Here is an 18,752-nt window from a genome sequence, read left to right on the forward strand (position 1 = left end):
TCTTAGGAGAGGGGAAGAGAGAACTGACAGAGTGTCCTGGAGGGCAGCAGAAGGAGAAAAACTTTCCTGATTGTATCCTACTTAGTTCGTCCCACTCAGAAGACCAGATACTACAGATTATGAGTTCTAAAACCCAATGGATGAGTTCTAGAACCTCAGCCCAGACCTTATTCATTTTTTTTAAGAATTTTTTTTTGTGTGGACCACTTTAAAAATCTTTCTAGAATTTGTTATATATTGCTTCTGTTTTGTGTGTTTGTTTGTTTGTTTTTGCCCACAAGGCAGGCATATGGGATCGTAGCTCCCCGACCAGGGTTCAAACCCACACCCCCTGCATCGGAAGACAGAGTCTCAACCACTCACCACCAAGGAAGTCCCTCATTCCTCATGTTTTTAATTATATGTATAGTAATTGAGCCTTGGGATTAGAGCAGCCAAGAAAAAATGTACAGTCCTGGCTTCCATGAATATAATCCAGCAGGAGACAGGGACATGAGATAGTAATTGAAGTCCTGAGACAGGCAGGGGGTGAAGGAAGCACACAAGTATATTTCAGCCTCCTGTCTGGGAGGTAGTCAAAGGAAAATTCTTAGAGAAAGTGATATTTAGGCTTAGACCCTAAAGAAGAAAAGTTGAAGTGAGAGAAGTAAAAGGTAAAAGTTGGAAGCAAGGGAGGATTAAAGTGATGCAGAGCTCAGAGGATGGAAAAGTGTGTGGATGATTTGAGCTCGAGAAGAAGGCAAAGTGGCAGGAGAGAGTGGCATGGGGTGAAGTTGTCAAGGTAAGCTTCAGCTCGAGGAGGCTTCATGGGCTGTTGGAAGGATTTTGGTAATAGGTGCGTCTATATTTAGGATTGTTACATCTTCCTGGTGAATTGACCCTATTATCATTATGAGATGTGTCTCCTTATTTATCTCTGGTAATATTTCTTACCTTGAAGTCTAATTTTTCTGCTATTAATACAGCCACTTTAAGCTCCTTATGCTTACAGCTTATAAAATATCTTTAAAGAGTTAAAAGTCTTCCCTGGTGGCTCAGATGGTAAAGAGACCGCCTGCAATGCGGGAGACCTGGGTTCGATCCCTGGGTTGGGAAGACCCTCCTGGAGAAGGAAATGGCAACCCACTCCAGTATCCTTGCCTGGAAAATCCTATGGTCAGAGGAGCCTGGCAGTCTACAGTCCATGGGGTTGCAAAGAGTTGGACATGACTGAGCAACTTCACTATCACTATCACTATAGAGTTAAAATATGTCTTCTGTAGAGTGCATTGAGTTGACACTTGTATTTTAAAGTGCATTCTGATACTCTCTGCCTTTTAATTGGAGTGTTTAGTCCATTAACATTTAATCTAATTATTGATATGGTTTATTACAAAGAACACAATTCAGGAACAGCCAGATGGAAGAGTTGCATAGGGCAAGGCATGGTGTGTGTGTGTGTGTGTGTGTGTGTGTATGAGTGAGTGCTTGGAGCTTCCACGCCCTCTTTGAGTCTACCCTTCCAGCACTTCAATCTGTTTACCAACCTGGAAGTTCTCCAAATATAATCAGTTAGGGTTTTATGAAGATTTCATTATTCAGGCATGATTGATTCAACCATTGGTGATTGATCTCAGTCTCCAGCCCCTCTCTCCTGCTGGAGGCGGGACGAGATTTGAAGTGGAGGGCTGTGGCAGAGCTGAAAATCGTGGTCTTTCTTGTGACCAGCCCCATACTGAAGCTGTCTCAGAACCCCTCAGCCAAGAGTCATTTCAGCACCATACCAAAGACACTTGTCATTCCTAATACTAAGGACATTCCAAAGATTTTAGGAGCTCTTGTGCCAAGTACCTGAGAGTAGATTTCTAGTTTCGTAAACGATTGCTCTGGCTACAGAAGGCAATGACGTATTTAAGCGGAGGAAAAAAAGAGTAGGATGTGGCTTCCCTAGTGACTCAGTGGTAAAGAATCCTCCTGCCAGTGCAGGAGACCCAGGTTCAATCCTTGATCTGGGAAGATCCCACATGCTGCAGAGCAACTAAGACTGCGCACCGCAGCTGTTGAGCCTGTGCTCTGGAGCCCAGGAGACACAGTTACTAAGCCTGTGTGCCCTAGAGCCTGTGCTCCACAGCAAGAGAAGCCACTGCAGTGAGAAGCCCGCACACCACAACAAAGAGTAGCTCCTATTTGCCACAGCTAGAAGAAAGCCTGCGCAGCACAGAAGGCCCAGCACAGCAAAAAATAAACAATAAATACATAAATGAATAAATAAGATTTAAAAAAAGAAAAGAGTAGGATGACTTGTTTTTGGTTTGAGCAACTGGTTTGAATGTGGTATCACGGCCTGAAAGAGGAGTAGGTTTGGGAAGAAAGCTATTGGAAGTCAGTCTGGGCCACCTGAGTTAGACACCTGAGATGTAGGCAAGTTGTGTGTCAAATGGAAGGCTGAGTATATGAGCCCGCAGCCCAGAATAGACCTGTCTGCAAATCCATGCTGAAACCAAGGATGATCTAGAGAAGATGGCCAAGAACCCTGCTGGTAGGAACCTCACTCTCTTATAGACAGGTTGCCCTTATTGGAGCAGGAGTAGAGAAAAAGGGAGGGGAAAACCAGGTGGTTGGAAATAGTTATATCAGTAACCAGGTTGAGGGAAAGAATGATACATTCATTGATTCATCATTCATTCAGTAGTATGCATTTGCTGGGCAGCTACAGTGGCTGGCAACCGGCTGGAGATGCAGAGAGCAATATGACCTGCTTCCTGCTTTTAAAGACCTCACAGTTGAGTAGGGGAAATAAATGCATTTATAACTCAGAGAGCTATGTACACAAAGCACAGTGTGGTCACTGTTAGCTGGGAAGCTGAAGGGAGGCATCCAGGAGAGATGAGAAGAACTGAGAATCTGCTCATAGGAGGCCAAGATTGGCATACATAGAAGTCCACAGAAAGGTTAGGGGAGCAGAGAATGGATACGGAAGGGCTGAGACCAGAGACAAGGGGCTCTTGTGTGAAAGTGACTGGAAGGGACCTTAAAACTCTTTAAGACTTAAGGAACTGCTCAACTAGAGGTGGTAGGATGAGATGAAATGCATCACAGTAACATCATGAAAAAATGTGGTTGATTCAGAAAACCACGGACTGCATGTTCACAGAGCTCTGTGCTTTCTGGCATGCTGGAAGACCTGGGGCAGAAACGTCTTTACAACAGGAAGTTAAGTGACAGTTACACAGCATCGTAGGTAAGGTGTGTTCTTTGAGGAGAAGCTGGGACTAACTTTTGCCACAAGTAAATGGTTTGGCTTCCTGTGAGATGTGGCAGCCAGGAAGATCAGTCATTCACGACCAAAGTTTGAGATGGTATGTAATGCTTTCTTAGAGAAATGAACTTGACTGGAGCTCAGGCCACCTGATGCAGACACCGTGGTTTTCCAGAGAGAACCGGGCTTGATCAAGTGCCACAGGTACCTAGTAGCACCTCTGGTTCCCTTGAGGAGCTTTGTGACAGGTGCTCCAGCCAGCCTGTGTGAGAATGGGGACATAACCACACCCTTTCCCTTTAGAGGAGGAAGTGAGACCATGGGTTAAAATGCCTTATCGTGGAGAAGACGTTCATAAACCACCGTGGGTGCCTTTGTTATTATGCAGGATTAGACTAGTTCTCTGTGTTTTCTCCTCCCTCCTCGCCCCCACCTCTCTTTCGAGACAAAAGAAACCTGGCCTCTCCGAGCAGGCGGACTTCAGCAGGCAGAGGCCGTCCACGCGGACCGGTGGCAGGAAGCGTGTGCTCGGCCTGCAGAGGGGCGCGGCGACCCTGCCTGGGTGCGGAGCTCGGGATGCGGTGGCTGGGGCGACGGCAGGCTGGAGTAGGAGTCGGAAGCGGCCGCCTGTGATTGGGTGCCAGGAAGCCGTATGCTAATGAGGCGTACTGCGGCTTTTAAGTGTTTCTGGGCAATTTCCGAGCCAATATGGTGTTTTGAAGTTTGCCGTTTTACCAAGTTACGGGATATAGTATGGAAAATGTTTGTGAGGAGGCGAGGGGAGCGACACAAATGTGGCCGTCAGTAGAAAGTGAGCGGGTCCCGCAGACCCAGCAGCGGCTGGCGGATGGAGACTAAGACTATACTTTCAGGGATCATTTCTACAGTTCGTTACTAGAGAAGTTTCTCTGATTGTGTAGAGCACCCGAAACCACGAGGAAGAGACGCAGCGTTTTTCTCCTGAGCGTGAAGTTGGCGTTTGGTGCTGCTCAATGCAGCTGCCATTGGCCGTTGATGATCGTTCTTCTTTCCCGCCTGGGAGAGTAAGAGGGAGAAAAAGCCGTCTGAGTGGTGTCGTTTTTATTATGATCTTTTTAAAAAATAAGGTTTTTGTGGCATTAGTTTTTTAGTTGTATGAAGAATTAAGTTTGGTTCTTTATGTTCTTGGGATTTGTTGGGTTTTAGGAGTTTATGATGAACAAGGAGGGGTGGTGTGCTGCCGTTTATGGGGTTGTAGAGTCGGACACGACTGAACTGGAGTATATCGTTGAGGTTTATGCCTTTATTTTGGTTTGAGAAAGTAAGTTTTCCCAGCATTAGGGTGTTCTCCAAGAGTCAGTTCTTTGTATCGGCTGACCAAACTACTGGAGTTTCAGTTTCAGCATCAGTCCTTCCAGGGAATATTCAGGATTGATTTTGTTTAGGAAGGATTGTTTGGATCTGCTTGCAGTCTAAGGGACTCTCAACAGTCTCCTCCAATAACAGTTCCAAAGCCTCAATTTTTCGGTGTTTAGCTTTCTTTATAGTCCAAATCACATCCACAAGGACTACTGGCAAAAACCATAGATTTTTTAGTTTCGTCCAATTCTTAGCGATCTCATGGGCTGTATGTAGTGTGCTAGTCTTCTCTATCCATAGGGATTCTCCAGGCCAGAGTACCAGAGTAGGTAGCCGTGCTCTTTTCTAGGGGATTTTTCCAAGCCAAGGATAGAGCCCACGTCTCCCACGTTGCAGATTTTTTTTTTTTTTTTTTTTATTGTCTGAGGCCTGAGGCAAAGCCACACCGTGTGCACTCCCCCCCCAAAAGAATCTGCCTTTATTTGAGAAATGTCACTATCTATACAAAGTGTGTGGCTGCTGTGACCCCTAAAGGAAATAAGTCCTGAATATTCATGAGCAGGACTGATGCTGATGCTCAAACTGAAATTCCAGTACTCTGGCCACTTGGTGAGAACTGACTCATTGGAAAAGACCCTGATGCTGGAAAAGATTGAAGGCAGGAGTAGAAGGGGACGACAGAAAATGAGATGGTTGGATGGCATCACCTACTCGATGGATGTGAGTTTGAGTAAACTCCGGGAGTTGTTGATGGACAGGGAGGCCTCGCTGCTGCAGTGCCTGGGGTCGCAAACAACCAGACACGACTGAGCAACTGAACTGACTGCCATGACCCCAGCAGAGGTTCTGGGGTTAAAGCAACTGTATGTTTTAAGAGATTTCTCTAGGTTGTTACTGGAAAGTTTCTGTGTGGAGTCCTCAAAGGCCACAAGGAGGCAGGTTTTCTTCCAGAATGTGAAGTCAGCTCTTGATGTTGCATTTGTAACTGCCTTTTGCCTTTGATGACTGTTCTTTTCCCCTGGAGGAGTAAGAGGCAGGGAACACTATCTGTGATTTTTCCAATGAAACGAGGGGGGAGTTGCTCCGATGCAATTTTAAGTTTTTGTTTTCTGATTGGATTTACAGGTCATGAGCTCTTTCACACATTAGGGGTGGCCCAAGGGTATTAAGGGCTTCCCTCACAGCTCAGTTGGTAAAGAATCCACCTGCAATGCAGGAGATATCAGTTCGATTCCTGATTCCTGGGTTGGGAAGATCTGCTGGAGAAGGGATAGGCTACCCACTCTAGTGTTTTGAACTGTATAACCCATAGGGTCGCAAAGAGTCAGACAGGATTGACTGACTTTCACTTTCACTTTCAAGGGTATTAAAACAAAGTTACTTTCCTTCCTGTACTCTCCTGTCAGACAAGTCACTCTTCTGAAACATGTAGGCAGACATCACTTCCTGTCCTCTATAGTGATTTCTTTCTCTGTATCTCAGTCTAAGCTAAGGAAATAGGATATGTGTAGGCTTAGGATTTATAAGACTTTAGTCCAGAGGAGGAATGAGAGAAGGCAGAATTTGGTCAAACCGTGGTGGACAGAAAGCTAAGGGCAGCTATTGAAGGAGAGTGACCGCATCTGCTGTGCGTTTTAAGGTCACTCTAAAAGCTCTGTGGCAGTTATACTTTTTGGGAGGGGTGAGTTTGCACAGAGGAACCTGGCGGGCTACAGTCCATGGAGTCACAAAGAGTAAAACATGACTAAGTGCCTAAACAACAGCAATGAGGTGGCAAGCATGAAGGCCAGTTAGGCACCTGCCACATTCATCTGCTTGGGAGAAGGTTGAAGTGATGATAGAGAAAGAGGAGAGATCTGTGAGATATGTAAGTGGTAAAGTTGACAGGAATTGGGGTTGATTTGTTGACAAAATTCAACTAACAAGAAGAAGGGGAAAAAATGGGAGTTTTATTTGAGCTAATCTGAGGATTAACCTGAGAAGCAGACTCTCAGAAAGCTGTTAGAAGTCGAAGACAGTCATATACATTTTCCAAAGAATTGTACATCAAAATGACATACTGATATTTTACATAAAGTTCACCAAGGAACCAGGTAGTCCCAGTGAACTTGTACAAAGTAAGCAGCAAGTCACCAAGCCCTCCTACAGAGGTGAGAAAGAATGAAATTCTTTTAAGAAATCCCATTGCTAATGTCAAAAAAAAGAAAAAAAAAAGTTTATGGTTGACCAGCACTCCCATTTTTGAGGGACTCTGATTAATGTGTAATGATGCGCATTGCATTTGACGGAGGAAGCCCAAACACACAGAATTTTAGGTTTAATTTTTTCATGTTCTGCTTTGAAATATAAAACATAAATTTTATTTCATTGGGATCACTGAAGACATGAATGAGGGGAGCTGTCAAGGATAACTGTCAGGTCTTCTGACTTGATCAAATGTGTGGATAATAATTCCTTGTGTTAATGGGGGAAATGGAGGAGGAACTGAATTAGGTAGAGCAATGGGGTGGGCAGTGATGACAGAGTTCAGTTGGGGCAGGTTTAGGAGAAATTTCTGACCTTCAGCAAATGAATGGCAAAGGGGTTAGAACTCCCACAGCAGACCCTGAAGAAGCAGACTCCCCAGGCCTTGGCCTTACCTAGAAAATCCTCAGACATTGGCCTGCCTGCCCTCCCCTCTTCCTCCTACCCTGTGTTCTCTAGCTGTCTTCCAGTTGCTGGAACACACAACCTTGTTCCTTTCTTTGGGTCATTGTATTCATTGTTTTCTCCACTTAAATGCAACCTCCAAAAAGACGCCTTCCCTGAGCACCCAAATCTGAAGTGGCCGTCAAATCCCTCTCTGTTTGAACTCTTATCCTCTGCATGCCTCATCATCTCATCCTCTCAGGTAATTGTTGTCATCTCTCTCCCCTACCAGAGTGTAAGCTTTTTGTGAGAGTAGGGACCTCTGTTTGCCCAGTACCTAGAGTAATCTTTAGCACATAGAAAACACAGCTGGGTGAAACCTACCAGCTCTGCTATTAACAGACCTCAACAGGTTACTTAGTCTTTCTGTGCCTCAGTCCCCCTGTCTGTAAAAATGGGATGATATTTGTATAATCACTTAAAATGATAACTGGTGGCTGGCAAGCTGGTGCAAATACTAGGTAGCAGTTTTATAGTTTCACTCTTTCTAATTGGGATGCTGGAGAAGACTCCTGAGAGTCCTTTAAACTGCAAAGAGACCAAACCAGTCAATCCTAAAGGAGATCATCGCTGAATATTCATTGGAAGGACTGATGCTGAAGCTGAAGCTTGAATACTTTGGCCACCTGATGCGAAGAGCCAACTCATCGGAAAGACCCTGATGCTGGGAAAGATTGAAGGCAGGAGGAGAAGGGGGTGACGGAGGATGAGATGGTTGGATGGCATCACCGACTCAATGGACAAGAGTTTGAGCAAACTCAGAGAGAAAGTGAAGACAGGGAAGCCCGAGGTGCTGCAGTCCATGGGGTTGCAAAGTATCAGACATGACTTAACGACTGAACGATAACAACAGTTTCATAGTTAGCACTCATTATTTGCGAAGGGAAGAAGGATGTCAACGCATCAACCAGCTTCGTTTTAAAAACTGATGAAGTGTGAACTGGTAGTGCAGTCCTGTGTCAAAAACCCCAAAGGTTCTGTTTTCCAGCTCTGATTCTCACCCACCCAGCCTTTAAATGGTAACCTCTTATCAGAGTTTGAAACTCTGACTTCTTTGATAGCCTTGAATGCAGCTGCTAAGATTGAGTAATCAGTGGAATCAGCTAGGTTCTCAGGAGCAAAGGCAGAGACCCGCCCTTTCCTTTACGGCTTTCAGGGGCGGAGCGGCTTTAGTCAATCTGTGCAGCCAATGCATGCTGGGCTTTAAAGACTGGGGTTGTGATTGGCTGTCACTCTGTATTATGTAAATTAAGTTTGATTTTAAAAAACTGTTAAATTACATTTTCAGTGAAAATGCTCAAATGAGTTGGTAAGTGACAGCATTTGAAAGCTGTATTGCAAGAGCTCTTTGTTTTTTTTCCCAGTAGAAGAAAAAATGGCCAAGTGGTGGGGAAACTGTGTTGCCCTCAGTGCAAAGTTCGCAGCTAGCACAGACCCGGCAGCGGCCGGGGGCTGGAGGTTAAGACTATACTTTCAGGGATCATTTCTATAGTTTGTTACTAGAGAAGTTTCTCTGAATGTGTAGAGCACCCGAAACCATGAGGAGGAGATGCAGTGTTCTCTCCTGAGCGTGAAGTTGGTCTTTGGCGTTGCTTCTGTAGCTGCCCTTGACCATTGATGATCGTTCTTTTCCTTTGGGAGAGTTAGAGGGAGGGGACACCATCTGAGTGGTTTCGATTACAATTGATGTTTTTCTAAGAAAAGTTTTGTAATGTTTGTAAGCACAAGCTGTAATCAAGATTACCGGGAAAAATATCAATAACCTCAGATACGGAGATGCCTCTTGTAGAAAGAAGAGAGGGAAAAAGTTGCCTTAAAGCTCCACATTCAGAAAATGAAAATCACGGCCTCTGGTCCCATCACTTCATGGGAAATAGATGGGGAAACAGTGTCAGACTTTATTTTTTTGGGCTCCAAAATCACTGCAGATGTTGACTGACTCCTAGGAAGGAAAGTTATGAGCAACCTAGATAGCATATTGAAAAGCAGAAACATTACTTTGCAAAAAGGTCCATCTAGTCAAGGCTATGGTTTTTCCAGTAGTCATGTATGGATGTGAGAGTTGGACTGTGAAGAAGGCTGAGCGCCAAAGAATTGATGCTTTTGAACTGTGGTGTTGGAGAAGACTCTTGAGAGTCCTTTGGACTGCAAGGAGATCCAACCAGTCCATTCTGAAGGAGATCAGCCCTGGGATTTCTCTGGAAGGAATGATGCTAAAGCTGAAACTCCAATACTTTGGCCACCTCATGTGCAGAGTTGACTCATTGGAAAAGACTTTGATGCTGGGAGGGATTGGGGGCAGGAGGAGAAGGGGACGACAGAGGATGAGATAGCTGGATGGCATCACTGACTGGATGGATGTGAGTCTGAGTGAGCTCCGGGAGTTGGTGATGAACAGGGAGGCCTGGCGTGCTGCGATTCATGGAGTCGCAAAGAGTCAGACACGACTGAGCGACTGAACTGACCTTATTGCCGGTGGCCTTTGTCGCACTGGAGGGTTTCTCTCTTACAGCTCTGTGTGTGCTGAGTCCTTCCAGTCATATTTGTCTGTGTGTCATGTGAGCTGTCTCTAACCTGACAAGTTTATCATGGGCTCCCTGGGCAAATGCACTGAAATGGGTTGCCATCTTCTTTCCAGGATATTTTTCTCCAGCCAGGGATTGAACCCGCGTCTCTTTTTGCTCTTTACCACTATCGCCATTATTAGTCAGTGTTAAACCTATTTTACTCGCATTGCTATTAAATCTATGTAGTTCTTCCATGAGTTTCTCTTTATCGATCTATAGTGGCCAAGCTTTCATTGTAAGCCTAAATTAGTTCTCGGTCCTCTTGAAATATTGGGAGCGGTGAGAGGAGCAGTTTATGCTCTGGAATATGCCTTCTGTTCTGTTCTGTTCTGTGAAGTCGCTCAGTCGTGTCCGACTCTTTGCGACCCCATGGACTGTAGCCCACCAGGCTTGTCCATCCATGGGATTCTCCAGGCAAGAATACTGGACTGGGGTACCATTTCCTTCTCCAGGGGATCTTCCCGACCCAGGGATCGAACCTGGGTCTCCCACATTGCAGGCAGACGCTTTAACCTCTGAGCCAACAGGGAAGCCCCAGGAATATGCCTTGGTCTGTTATTTGCTAGTTGTGGGTTCCTGGGAAGTTCCTTGACCCCAATCTGTCTCTCTGTGTAAATGAATACAAATAGCATTAACACATAGAGCTGTCATTAAGGGTGAAATTAGATAAAGCAAGGACAGTAGGTGAGCACTCCTTGCCCCCTTTGTGAGAATGCCCCTCCTTTAAATGAGAAATCCCTCTTTCTCCAGTCTTTGCTGTAGCAGCACCACCCACTGGATTGTTCAGGTGCAAACCAACATGTCAATCTTTGAAACCTCTTTCCTTGACACCCCACCCCTCCTTCTGCAGCAAGCCCACCAGTGAGTCCCATCCTACCAACTGAATTTCCAGAGCAGGCCACGTTTCTCCTTCTTCCTTGCAAGCTACCATGATCTCTCCTTCAGACACCATGCTTGCAGTGGCCTCGGAACTGGTGTTCACAGCTTCCAGCCTCAATGGCTTCCCTCACACTTAAAATCCAGACTCCCCGGGAGTTGGACTTGCCTAGAAAATCCTCAGACATTGGCCTGCCTGCTCTTCCTCCTACCTTGTGTTCTCTAACTGTCTTCCAGTTGCTGGAACACACAACCTTGTTCCTTTCCTTGGGTCATTGTTTTCCGCACTTTAATGCAACCTCCAAAGAGAGGCCTTCCCTGAGCACCCAAATCTGAAGTGGCCGTCAAATCCCTCTCTGGACTCTTATCATCCTCTGCATGCCTCATCATCTCATCCTCTGGGTAATTGTCATCTCTCTCCCCTACCAGGGTGTAAGCTTTTTGTGAGAGTAGGGACCTCTGTTTGCCCAGTACCTAGAGTAATCTTTAGCACATAGAAAGCCAAACCAGGATGATGGTTAAGGTGACACCTACCAGCTCTGCTATTGACAGACCTCAGGCCAGTAACCGGAGGCCTTTCTGTGCCTTAGTTCCCCCATCCATAAAAATGGGACGATTGTACTTGTATTGGTCTCATAGTTAAAGCAGTTAAAATGATGAATGGTGCTGGCAAACTCACAGTAAATAGTAGCTGTATTGTCAATGGCACCCCACTCCAGTACTCTTGCCTGGAAAATCCCATGGATGGAGGAGCCTGGTAGGCTGCAGTCCATGGGGTCGCTAAGAGTTGGACACAACTGAGTGCCTTCACTTTCACTTTTCACTTTCATGCATTGGAGAAGGAAATGGCAACACACTCCAGTGTTCTTGTCTGGAGAATCCCAGGGACGGGGGAGCCTGCCATTTATGGGGTCGCACAGAGTTGGACACGACTGAGGCCACTTAGCAGTAGCAGCAGCAGTATTGTCATAGTTGGCACTCAGGTATTTGTCGGAAGAAGAAATAATGTCAAAGACAGCAGCCAGCTTTATTTTAAAAATTCAGAAAGTGTGAACAGGTAGTGTAATCCTGTGGCAAAACCCCCAAAGGTTCTGTTTTCCAGAGCTGGTTGTCAGCCACCCAGTCTCCGTCTCTGCCTCAGTCATGGTGACCTCTTATGAGAGTTTGAAAGTCTGACTTCTTGGACAGGGTTGAATGCAGCTGCTAAGGTTGAGTAATCGGAATCAGCTAGGTTCTCAGGAGCAAAGGCAGAGACCCGCCCTTTCCTGTACAGCTTTCAGGGCTGGGCGGCTTTAGTCCATCTGTGCAGCGAATGCCTCCTGGCATTGTTGTGATTGGCTGTCACTCTGTATTATGTAAATTAAGTTTGATTTTTAAAAATGTTAAATTACATTTTCAGTGAAAATGTTCAAATGAGTTGGTAAGTGACAGCATTTGAAAGCTGTATTGCAAGAGCTCTTCCTGTTTTTTTTCCCAGTAGAAGAAAAAATGGCCAAGTGGTGGGGAAACTGTGTCGCCCTCAGTGCAAAGTTCACAGCTAGCACAGACCCGGCAGCGGCCGGGGGCTGGAGGTTAAGACTATACTTTCAGGGATCATTTCTATAGTTTGTTACTAGAGAAGTTTCTCTGAATGTGTAGAGCACCCGAAACCATGAGGAGGAGATGCAGTGTCCTCTCCTGAGCGTGAAGTAGGTCCTTGGTGTTGCTTCTGCACCTGCCATTGGCCGTTGATGATCGTTCTTCTTTTCCTTTGGGAAAGTTAGAGGGAGAGGACACCATCTGAGTGGTTTTGTTTATAACTAGTTTGCCAAAAGCAGTGTACTGTCACTTTTATATAATGAAATTAGGCCTGTTAAGTTATGTTTTAAATATTTGTGGAGCAGGTCTTTTAATTCCTTTCTTTATTACTAGTTGTGTTGTAGGAAGAGGCTGTTCGCTATGACTAGTGCATTCTCTTTGCAGAATTCTATTAACCTTTGCTCTCTGTACTGTGGCCAAATTTTCCTGTTGACTCCAGATGTTTCTTCACTCCTCTATAATGAAAAGGACATCTTTTTGGGGGGTGTTAATTCTAGGAGGGTCCTGTAGGTCTTCCTAGAACCTTTTGACTTTAGCTTCTTCAGTATTACTAGTTGGATTACTGTGATATTGAATGGTTCGCCTTGAAAATAAACAGAGATCATTCTGTTTTTGAGATTGCATCCATGTATTGCATTTTGGACTCTTGTTGATTATGATGGCTACTCCATTTCTTCTAAGAGATTCTTGCCCACAGTAGTAGATATAATGATCATCTGAGTTAAATTCCCCCATTCCAGTCAATTTTATTTTGCTGATTCCTAAAATGTCAATGTTCACTCTTGCCATCTCCTGTTTGATCACTTCCAATTTGCCTTGATTCATGGACCTAACTTTCCAGGTTCCTAGGCAATATTGCTCTTAATAGCATCGGACCTTGATTCCATCACCAGTCACATCCACAACTGTGTGTTGGACAGATGGAAATCAACAGATGGTCAACACCGAAATCAGATTGATTATATTCTTTGCAGCCAACGATGGACAAGCTCTATTGCTATTGCTAAGTCACTTCAGTCGTGTCCGACTCTGTGTGACCCCATAGATGGCAGCCCACCAGGCTTCCCCGTCCCTGGGATTCTCCAGGCAAGAACACTGGAGTGGGTTGCCATTTCCTTCTCCAATGCATGAAAGTGAAGAGTGAAAGTGAAGTCGCTCAGTCGTGTCCGACCCTCAGCGATCCCATGGACCACAGCCTACCAGGCTCCTCCATCATGGGATTTTCCAGGCAAGAGTACTGGAGTGGGGTGCCATTGCCTTCTCCGGGAGAAGCTCTATACAGTTTGCAAAAACAAGACCGGGTGCTGACTGTGGCTCAGATCATGATTACTTATTGCCAAATTCAGACTTAAGTTGAAGAAAGTAGGGGAAATCACTAGACCATTCAGATATGACCTAAATCAAATCCCTATCAATTATACAATGGCAGTGAAATATAGATTTAAGGAAATAGATCTGATAGAGTGACTGATGAACTATGAATGGAGGTTCATGACACTGTACAGGAGACAGGAAGCAAGACCATCCCCAAGAAAAAGAAATGCAAAAAAAGCAAAATGATTGTCTGAGGAGGCCTTAAAATAGCTGTGCAAAGAAGAGAAGCATAAAGCAAAGGAGAAAAGAAAAGATATACCCATTTGAATGCAGAGTTCTAAAGAATAGCAAGGAGAGATAAGAAACCCTTCCTTAGTGATCAGTGCAAAGAAATAGAGGAAAACAATAGAATGGGAAAGACTAGAGATCTCTTCAAGAAAATTAAAGATACCAAGGGAACATTTCATGCAAAGATGGGCTTAATAAAGTACAGAAATGGTAGGAACCTAACAAGCAGACGATAGTAAGAAGAGGTGGTAAGAATGCACAAAAGAACTGTACAAAAAAGATTTTCATGACCCAGATAATCACGATGGTGTGATCACTCACCTAGAGCCAGACATCCTGGAATGTGAAGTCAAGTAGGCCCTATGAAGCATCACTACAAACAAAGCTAGTGGAGGTGATAGAATTCCAGCTGAGCTATTTCAAATCCTAAAAGATGATGCTGTGAAAGTGCTGCACTCAATATGCCAGCAAATTTGGAAAACTCAGCAGTGGCCACAGGACTGGAAAAGGTCAGTTTTCATTCCAATCCCCAGGAAATGCAATGCCAAAGAACGCTCAAACTACTGCACAATTGCACTCATCTCAAACGCTAGCCAAGTAATGCTCAAAATTCTCCAAGCCAGGCTTCAACAATTATGTGAACTGTGAACTTCCAGATGTTCACGCTCGTTTTAGAAAAGGCAGAGGAACCAGAGATCAAATTGCCAACATCCGCTGGATCATGGAAAAAGCAAGAGAGTCCCAGAAAAAAATCTATTTCTGCTTTATTGACTATGCCAAAGCCTTTGACTATGTGGATCACAATAAACTATGGAAAATTCCTAAAGTGATGAAAATACCAGACCACTTGACCTGCCTTCTGAGAAATATGTATGCAGGTCAGGAAGCAACAGTTAGAGCTGGACATGGAACAAGAGACTGGTTCCAAATAGGAAAAGGAGTACGTCAAGGCTGTATATTGTCACCCTGCTTATTTAACTTATATGCAGAGTACATGATGAGAAACACTGGACTGGATGAAGCACAAGTTGGAACCAAGATTGCCGGGAGAAATATCAATAACCTCAGATATGCAGATGACACCACCCTTATGGCAGAAACTAAAGAAGAACTAAAGAGCCTCTTGATGAAAGTGAAAGGAGAGTGAAAAAGTTGGGTTAAAGCTCAACATTCAGAAAACTAAGATCATGGCATCTGGTCCCATCACTTCATGGCAAATAGATGCGGAAACAGTGGAAACAGTGGCAGACTTTATTTTTTGGGCTCCTAAATCCCTGCAGATGGTGACTGCAGCCATGAAATAAAAAGACGCTTGTTCCTTGGAAGAAAAGTTATGACCAACTTAGCATATTAAAAAGCAGAGACATTACTTTGCCAACAAAGGTCCGTCTGGTCAAGGCTATGGTTTTTCCAGTGGTCATATATGGATGTGAGAGTTGGACTATAAAGAAAGCTGAGCACCAAAGAATTGATGCTTTTGAACTGTGGTGTTGGAAAAGACTCTTGAGAGTGCCTTGGACTGCAAGGAGATCCAACTAGTCCATCCTAAAGGAAATCAGTCCTTGAATGTTCATTGGAAGCACTGATGTTGAAACTGAAACTCCAATACTTTGGCCACCTGATCATTTGAAAAGACCATGATGCTGGAAAAGATTGAAGGCGAGAGGAGAAGGGGATGAGAGAGGATGAGATGGTTGGATGGCATCACCGACTAAGCTCCGGGAGTTGGTGATGGACAGGGAGGTCTGGCGTGCTGCAGTCCATGGGGTCACAAAGAGTCAGACACAACTGAGCAACTGAAATGAACTGAACTGAGTCTTATTCTCTGGGGTTTTTAAGCATGTTTTTGTTTCTGAATGTTTTTATTTTTTCTTTGAAGGAGGAGAATGTTGTGTGAGCGGTTTCTGCATATATTTAAGCAGGTGTATTTTTCTTTACTTTTTTTTTTTTTTTTTTTTTTTTGCTATTCTCCTTTCCTGTTAGTAGTTTTTCAGTGCTTTCTTTCATAGTATTTTTAAAGGTGATTCGTTGATCTCTGGCAGGTAAGCCATTCCTCCCTCCCCCCACCCTCCACAAAGATGGTTTGTTCTCTTTCCCTCTCAGTATTATGATTTTTTTCTTTTATAATTATGTTGGCTTCAGTTCAGTTGCTCAGTTGTGTCCCACTCTTTGAGACTACAGCATACCAGGCTTCCCTGTTCATCACCAACTCCTGGAGCTTGCTCAAACTCATGTCCATTGAGTCGGTGATGCCATCCAACCATCTTGTCCTCTGTCATCCCCTTCTCCTTCCACCTTCAGTCTTTCCCAGCGTCAGGGTCTTTTCCAATGAGTTGGTTCTTCCCACCAGGTGGTCAAAGTATTGGAGTTTCAGCTTCAGCATCAGTCCTTCCAATGAATATTCAGGACTGATTTCCTTTAGGATGGACTGGTTGGATCTCCTTGCAGTCCAAGGGACTCTCAACAGTCTTCTCCAGCATCACAATTCAAAAGCATCAATTCTTTGGTCCTCAGCTTTCTTTATAGTCCAACTCTCAAATGCATGTGTGACTACTGGAAAAAACATAGCTTTGACTAGACAGACCTTTGTTGGCAAAGTAATGTCTCTGCTTTTTAATATGCTGTCTAGGTTGGTCATAGCTTTTCTTCCAAGGAACAAGCATCTTTTAATTTCATGGCTATAGTCACCATCTGCAGTGATTTTGGAGCCCAAGAAAATAAAGTCTCTTACTGATTCCATCATTTCCCCATCTATTTGCCATGAAGTGATGGGTGAAAGTCGTGTCTGACTCTTTGAGATCCTTCTCCAGACCAGAATACTGGAGTGGGTAGTCTTTCCCTTCTCCAGGGAATGTTCCCAACCCAGGGATCGAGCCCAGGTCTCCCAAGTTGCAGGTGGATTCTATCAGGGAAGCCGAAGTGATGGGACCAGATGGCATAATCTTAGTTTTTTGAATGTTGAGTTTTAAGCCAACTTTTTCAGTCTTCTCTTTCACTTTCATTAAGAGGCTCTTTAGTTCTTTTTCGCTTTCTGCCATAAGGGTGGTGTCATCCGCGTATCGAGGTTATTGGTATTTTTCCTGGCAATCTTGATTCCAGCTCATGCTTCATCCAGCCCGGCATTTCTCATAATGTATTCTGTATATAAGTTAAATAAGCAAGGTGACAATATACAGCTTTGATGTACTCCTTTTCCAATTTGGAACCAGTCTGTTGTTCCATGTCCGGTTCTAACTGTTGCTTCTTGACCTGCATACATATTTCTCAGAGGCAGGTCAGGTAGTCTGGTATTCCCACCTCATTCAGAATTTTCCACGGTTTGTGGTGATCCACACAGTCAAAGGCTTTGGTGTAGTCAATAAAGCACAAGTAGATATTTTTTCTGGAACCCTCTTGCTTTTTACGATGATCCAACGGATGTTGGCAATTTGATCTCTGGTTCCTCTGCTTTTTCTAAATCCAGCTTGAACATCTGGAAGTTCACAGTTCACGTACTGCTGAAGCCTGGCTTGGAGAATTGTGAGCATTATTTTGCTGGAGTGTGAGAGGAGTGCAGTTGTGTGGTAGTTTGAACATTCTTTGGCATTGCCTTTCTTTGGGATTGGAATGAAAACTGACCTTTTCCACTCCTGTGGCCATGGCCGAGTTTTCCAAATTTGCTGGCATATTGAGTGCAGCACTTTCACAGCATGACGTTAGAATTGTCAGTAGCTCAGCTGGAATTCCGTCACCTCCACTAGCTTTGTGCATACTGATGCCTCCTGAGGCGCACTTGACTTTGCACTCCAGGATGTCTGGCTCTAGATGAGTGATCACACCATTGTGATCTGGGTTGTGAAGATCTTTTTTGTATAGTTCTTCTGTGTATTTTTGCCACCTCTTTTTACTATCCTCTGCTTCTGTTAGGTCCATACCATTTCTGTCCTTCACCGTGTCCATCTTTACATGAATGTTCCCTTGGTGTCTCTAATTTTCTTGAAGAGATCTCTAGTCTTTCCCATTCTATTGTTTTCCTCTATTTCTTTGCATTGATCACTGAGGAAGGCTTTCTTATCTCTCCTTGCTATCCTTTGGAACTCTGCATTCAGATAGATATATCTTTCCTTTTCTCCTTTGCCTTTCACTTCTCTTCTTTTCTCAGCTATTTGTAAGGCCTCCTCAGACAACCACTTTGCCTTTTTGCATTTCTTTTTCTTGGGGATGGCTTGATCACTGCCTCCTGTAGAATGTCATGAACCTCCATCCATAGTTCTTTAAGCACTCTGTCTATCAGATTTTAATCCCCTGAATCTATTTGTCACTTCCATGGTATAATCGCCTGTTGGTTTAACTAAATGCAGTTTAAAATACCCTCCACCCAAGTATCCTGTGTTTTCCTTTTTGAGTAAAGGCTTTTTGTGTTTTACCTTTTTCTGAGTAGATTAGGCTAGGAACATGCTATAGGAATGGCTTTCTGGATGGCTAAGTGGATAAAGAATCCCCCTGCAGTGCAAGAGATGCAGTATACGTGAGTTCAATCCTTGGGTCAGGAAGCCACTGCAGCATTTTTTTTTTTTTTCTCCAGTATTCTTGTCTGGAGAATCCAGCCCCCTGGCCAAAGGATCCTGGTGGGCTACATTCAATAGGGTCGCAAAGAGTCGGACATCGGACTAAGTGACTGAGCATTTCCCACATATTGCAGGGAAATACATACACACCTTTGATACTCAACTGGTTGACATACAGGTCTTGTTATGAGTAATGAGATAGGAAGAATTACAAGGAAAATGGATTCAAAGTAGCTATAAACATAATTTTGTTTTAGGGCTTCCCTTGGTGGCTCAGATGGTAAAGAATCCACCTGCAATGAGGGAGACCTGGGTTCA

At 44.3% G+C, this 18,752-nt stretch overlaps 1 protein-coding gene, 3 non-coding genes and 1 pseudogene across 8 annotated transcripts in view; all 5 read left to right on the forward strand.

Annotated features, from left to right (window-relative positions):
* Positions 1-18,752, forward strand: part of TEX14 (testis expressed 14, intercellular bridge forming factor) — a 144,559-nt gene that overhangs the window by 44,648 nt on the left and 81,159 nt on the right. The window lies entirely within an intron of this gene.
* LOC112584023 lies at positions 4,095-4,311 on the forward strand. Its single transcript, XR_003108385.1, has one exon. It is a non-coding gene; the product is annotated as a small nucleolar RNA U3 (small nucleolar RNA).
* LOC112584025 lies at positions 5,438-5,630 on the forward strand (annotated as a pseudogene).
* Positions 8,726-8,936, forward strand: LOC112584020. The gene has a single exon (XR_003108382.1). It is a non-coding gene; the product is annotated as a small nucleolar RNA U3 (small nucleolar RNA).
* Positions 12,282-12,495, forward strand: LOC112584019. Its single transcript, XR_003108381.1, has one exon. It is a non-coding gene; the product is annotated as a small nucleolar RNA U3 (small nucleolar RNA).

This window comes from Bubalus bubalis, chromosome 3 (genome assembly GCF_019923935.1).
Source record: "Bubalus bubalis isolate 160015118507 breed Murrah chromosome 3, NDDB_SH_1, whole genome shotgun sequence".
Classification (NCBI taxonomy): Eukaryota; Metazoa; Chordata; class Mammalia; order Artiodactyla; family Bovidae; genus Bubalus; species Bubalus bubalis.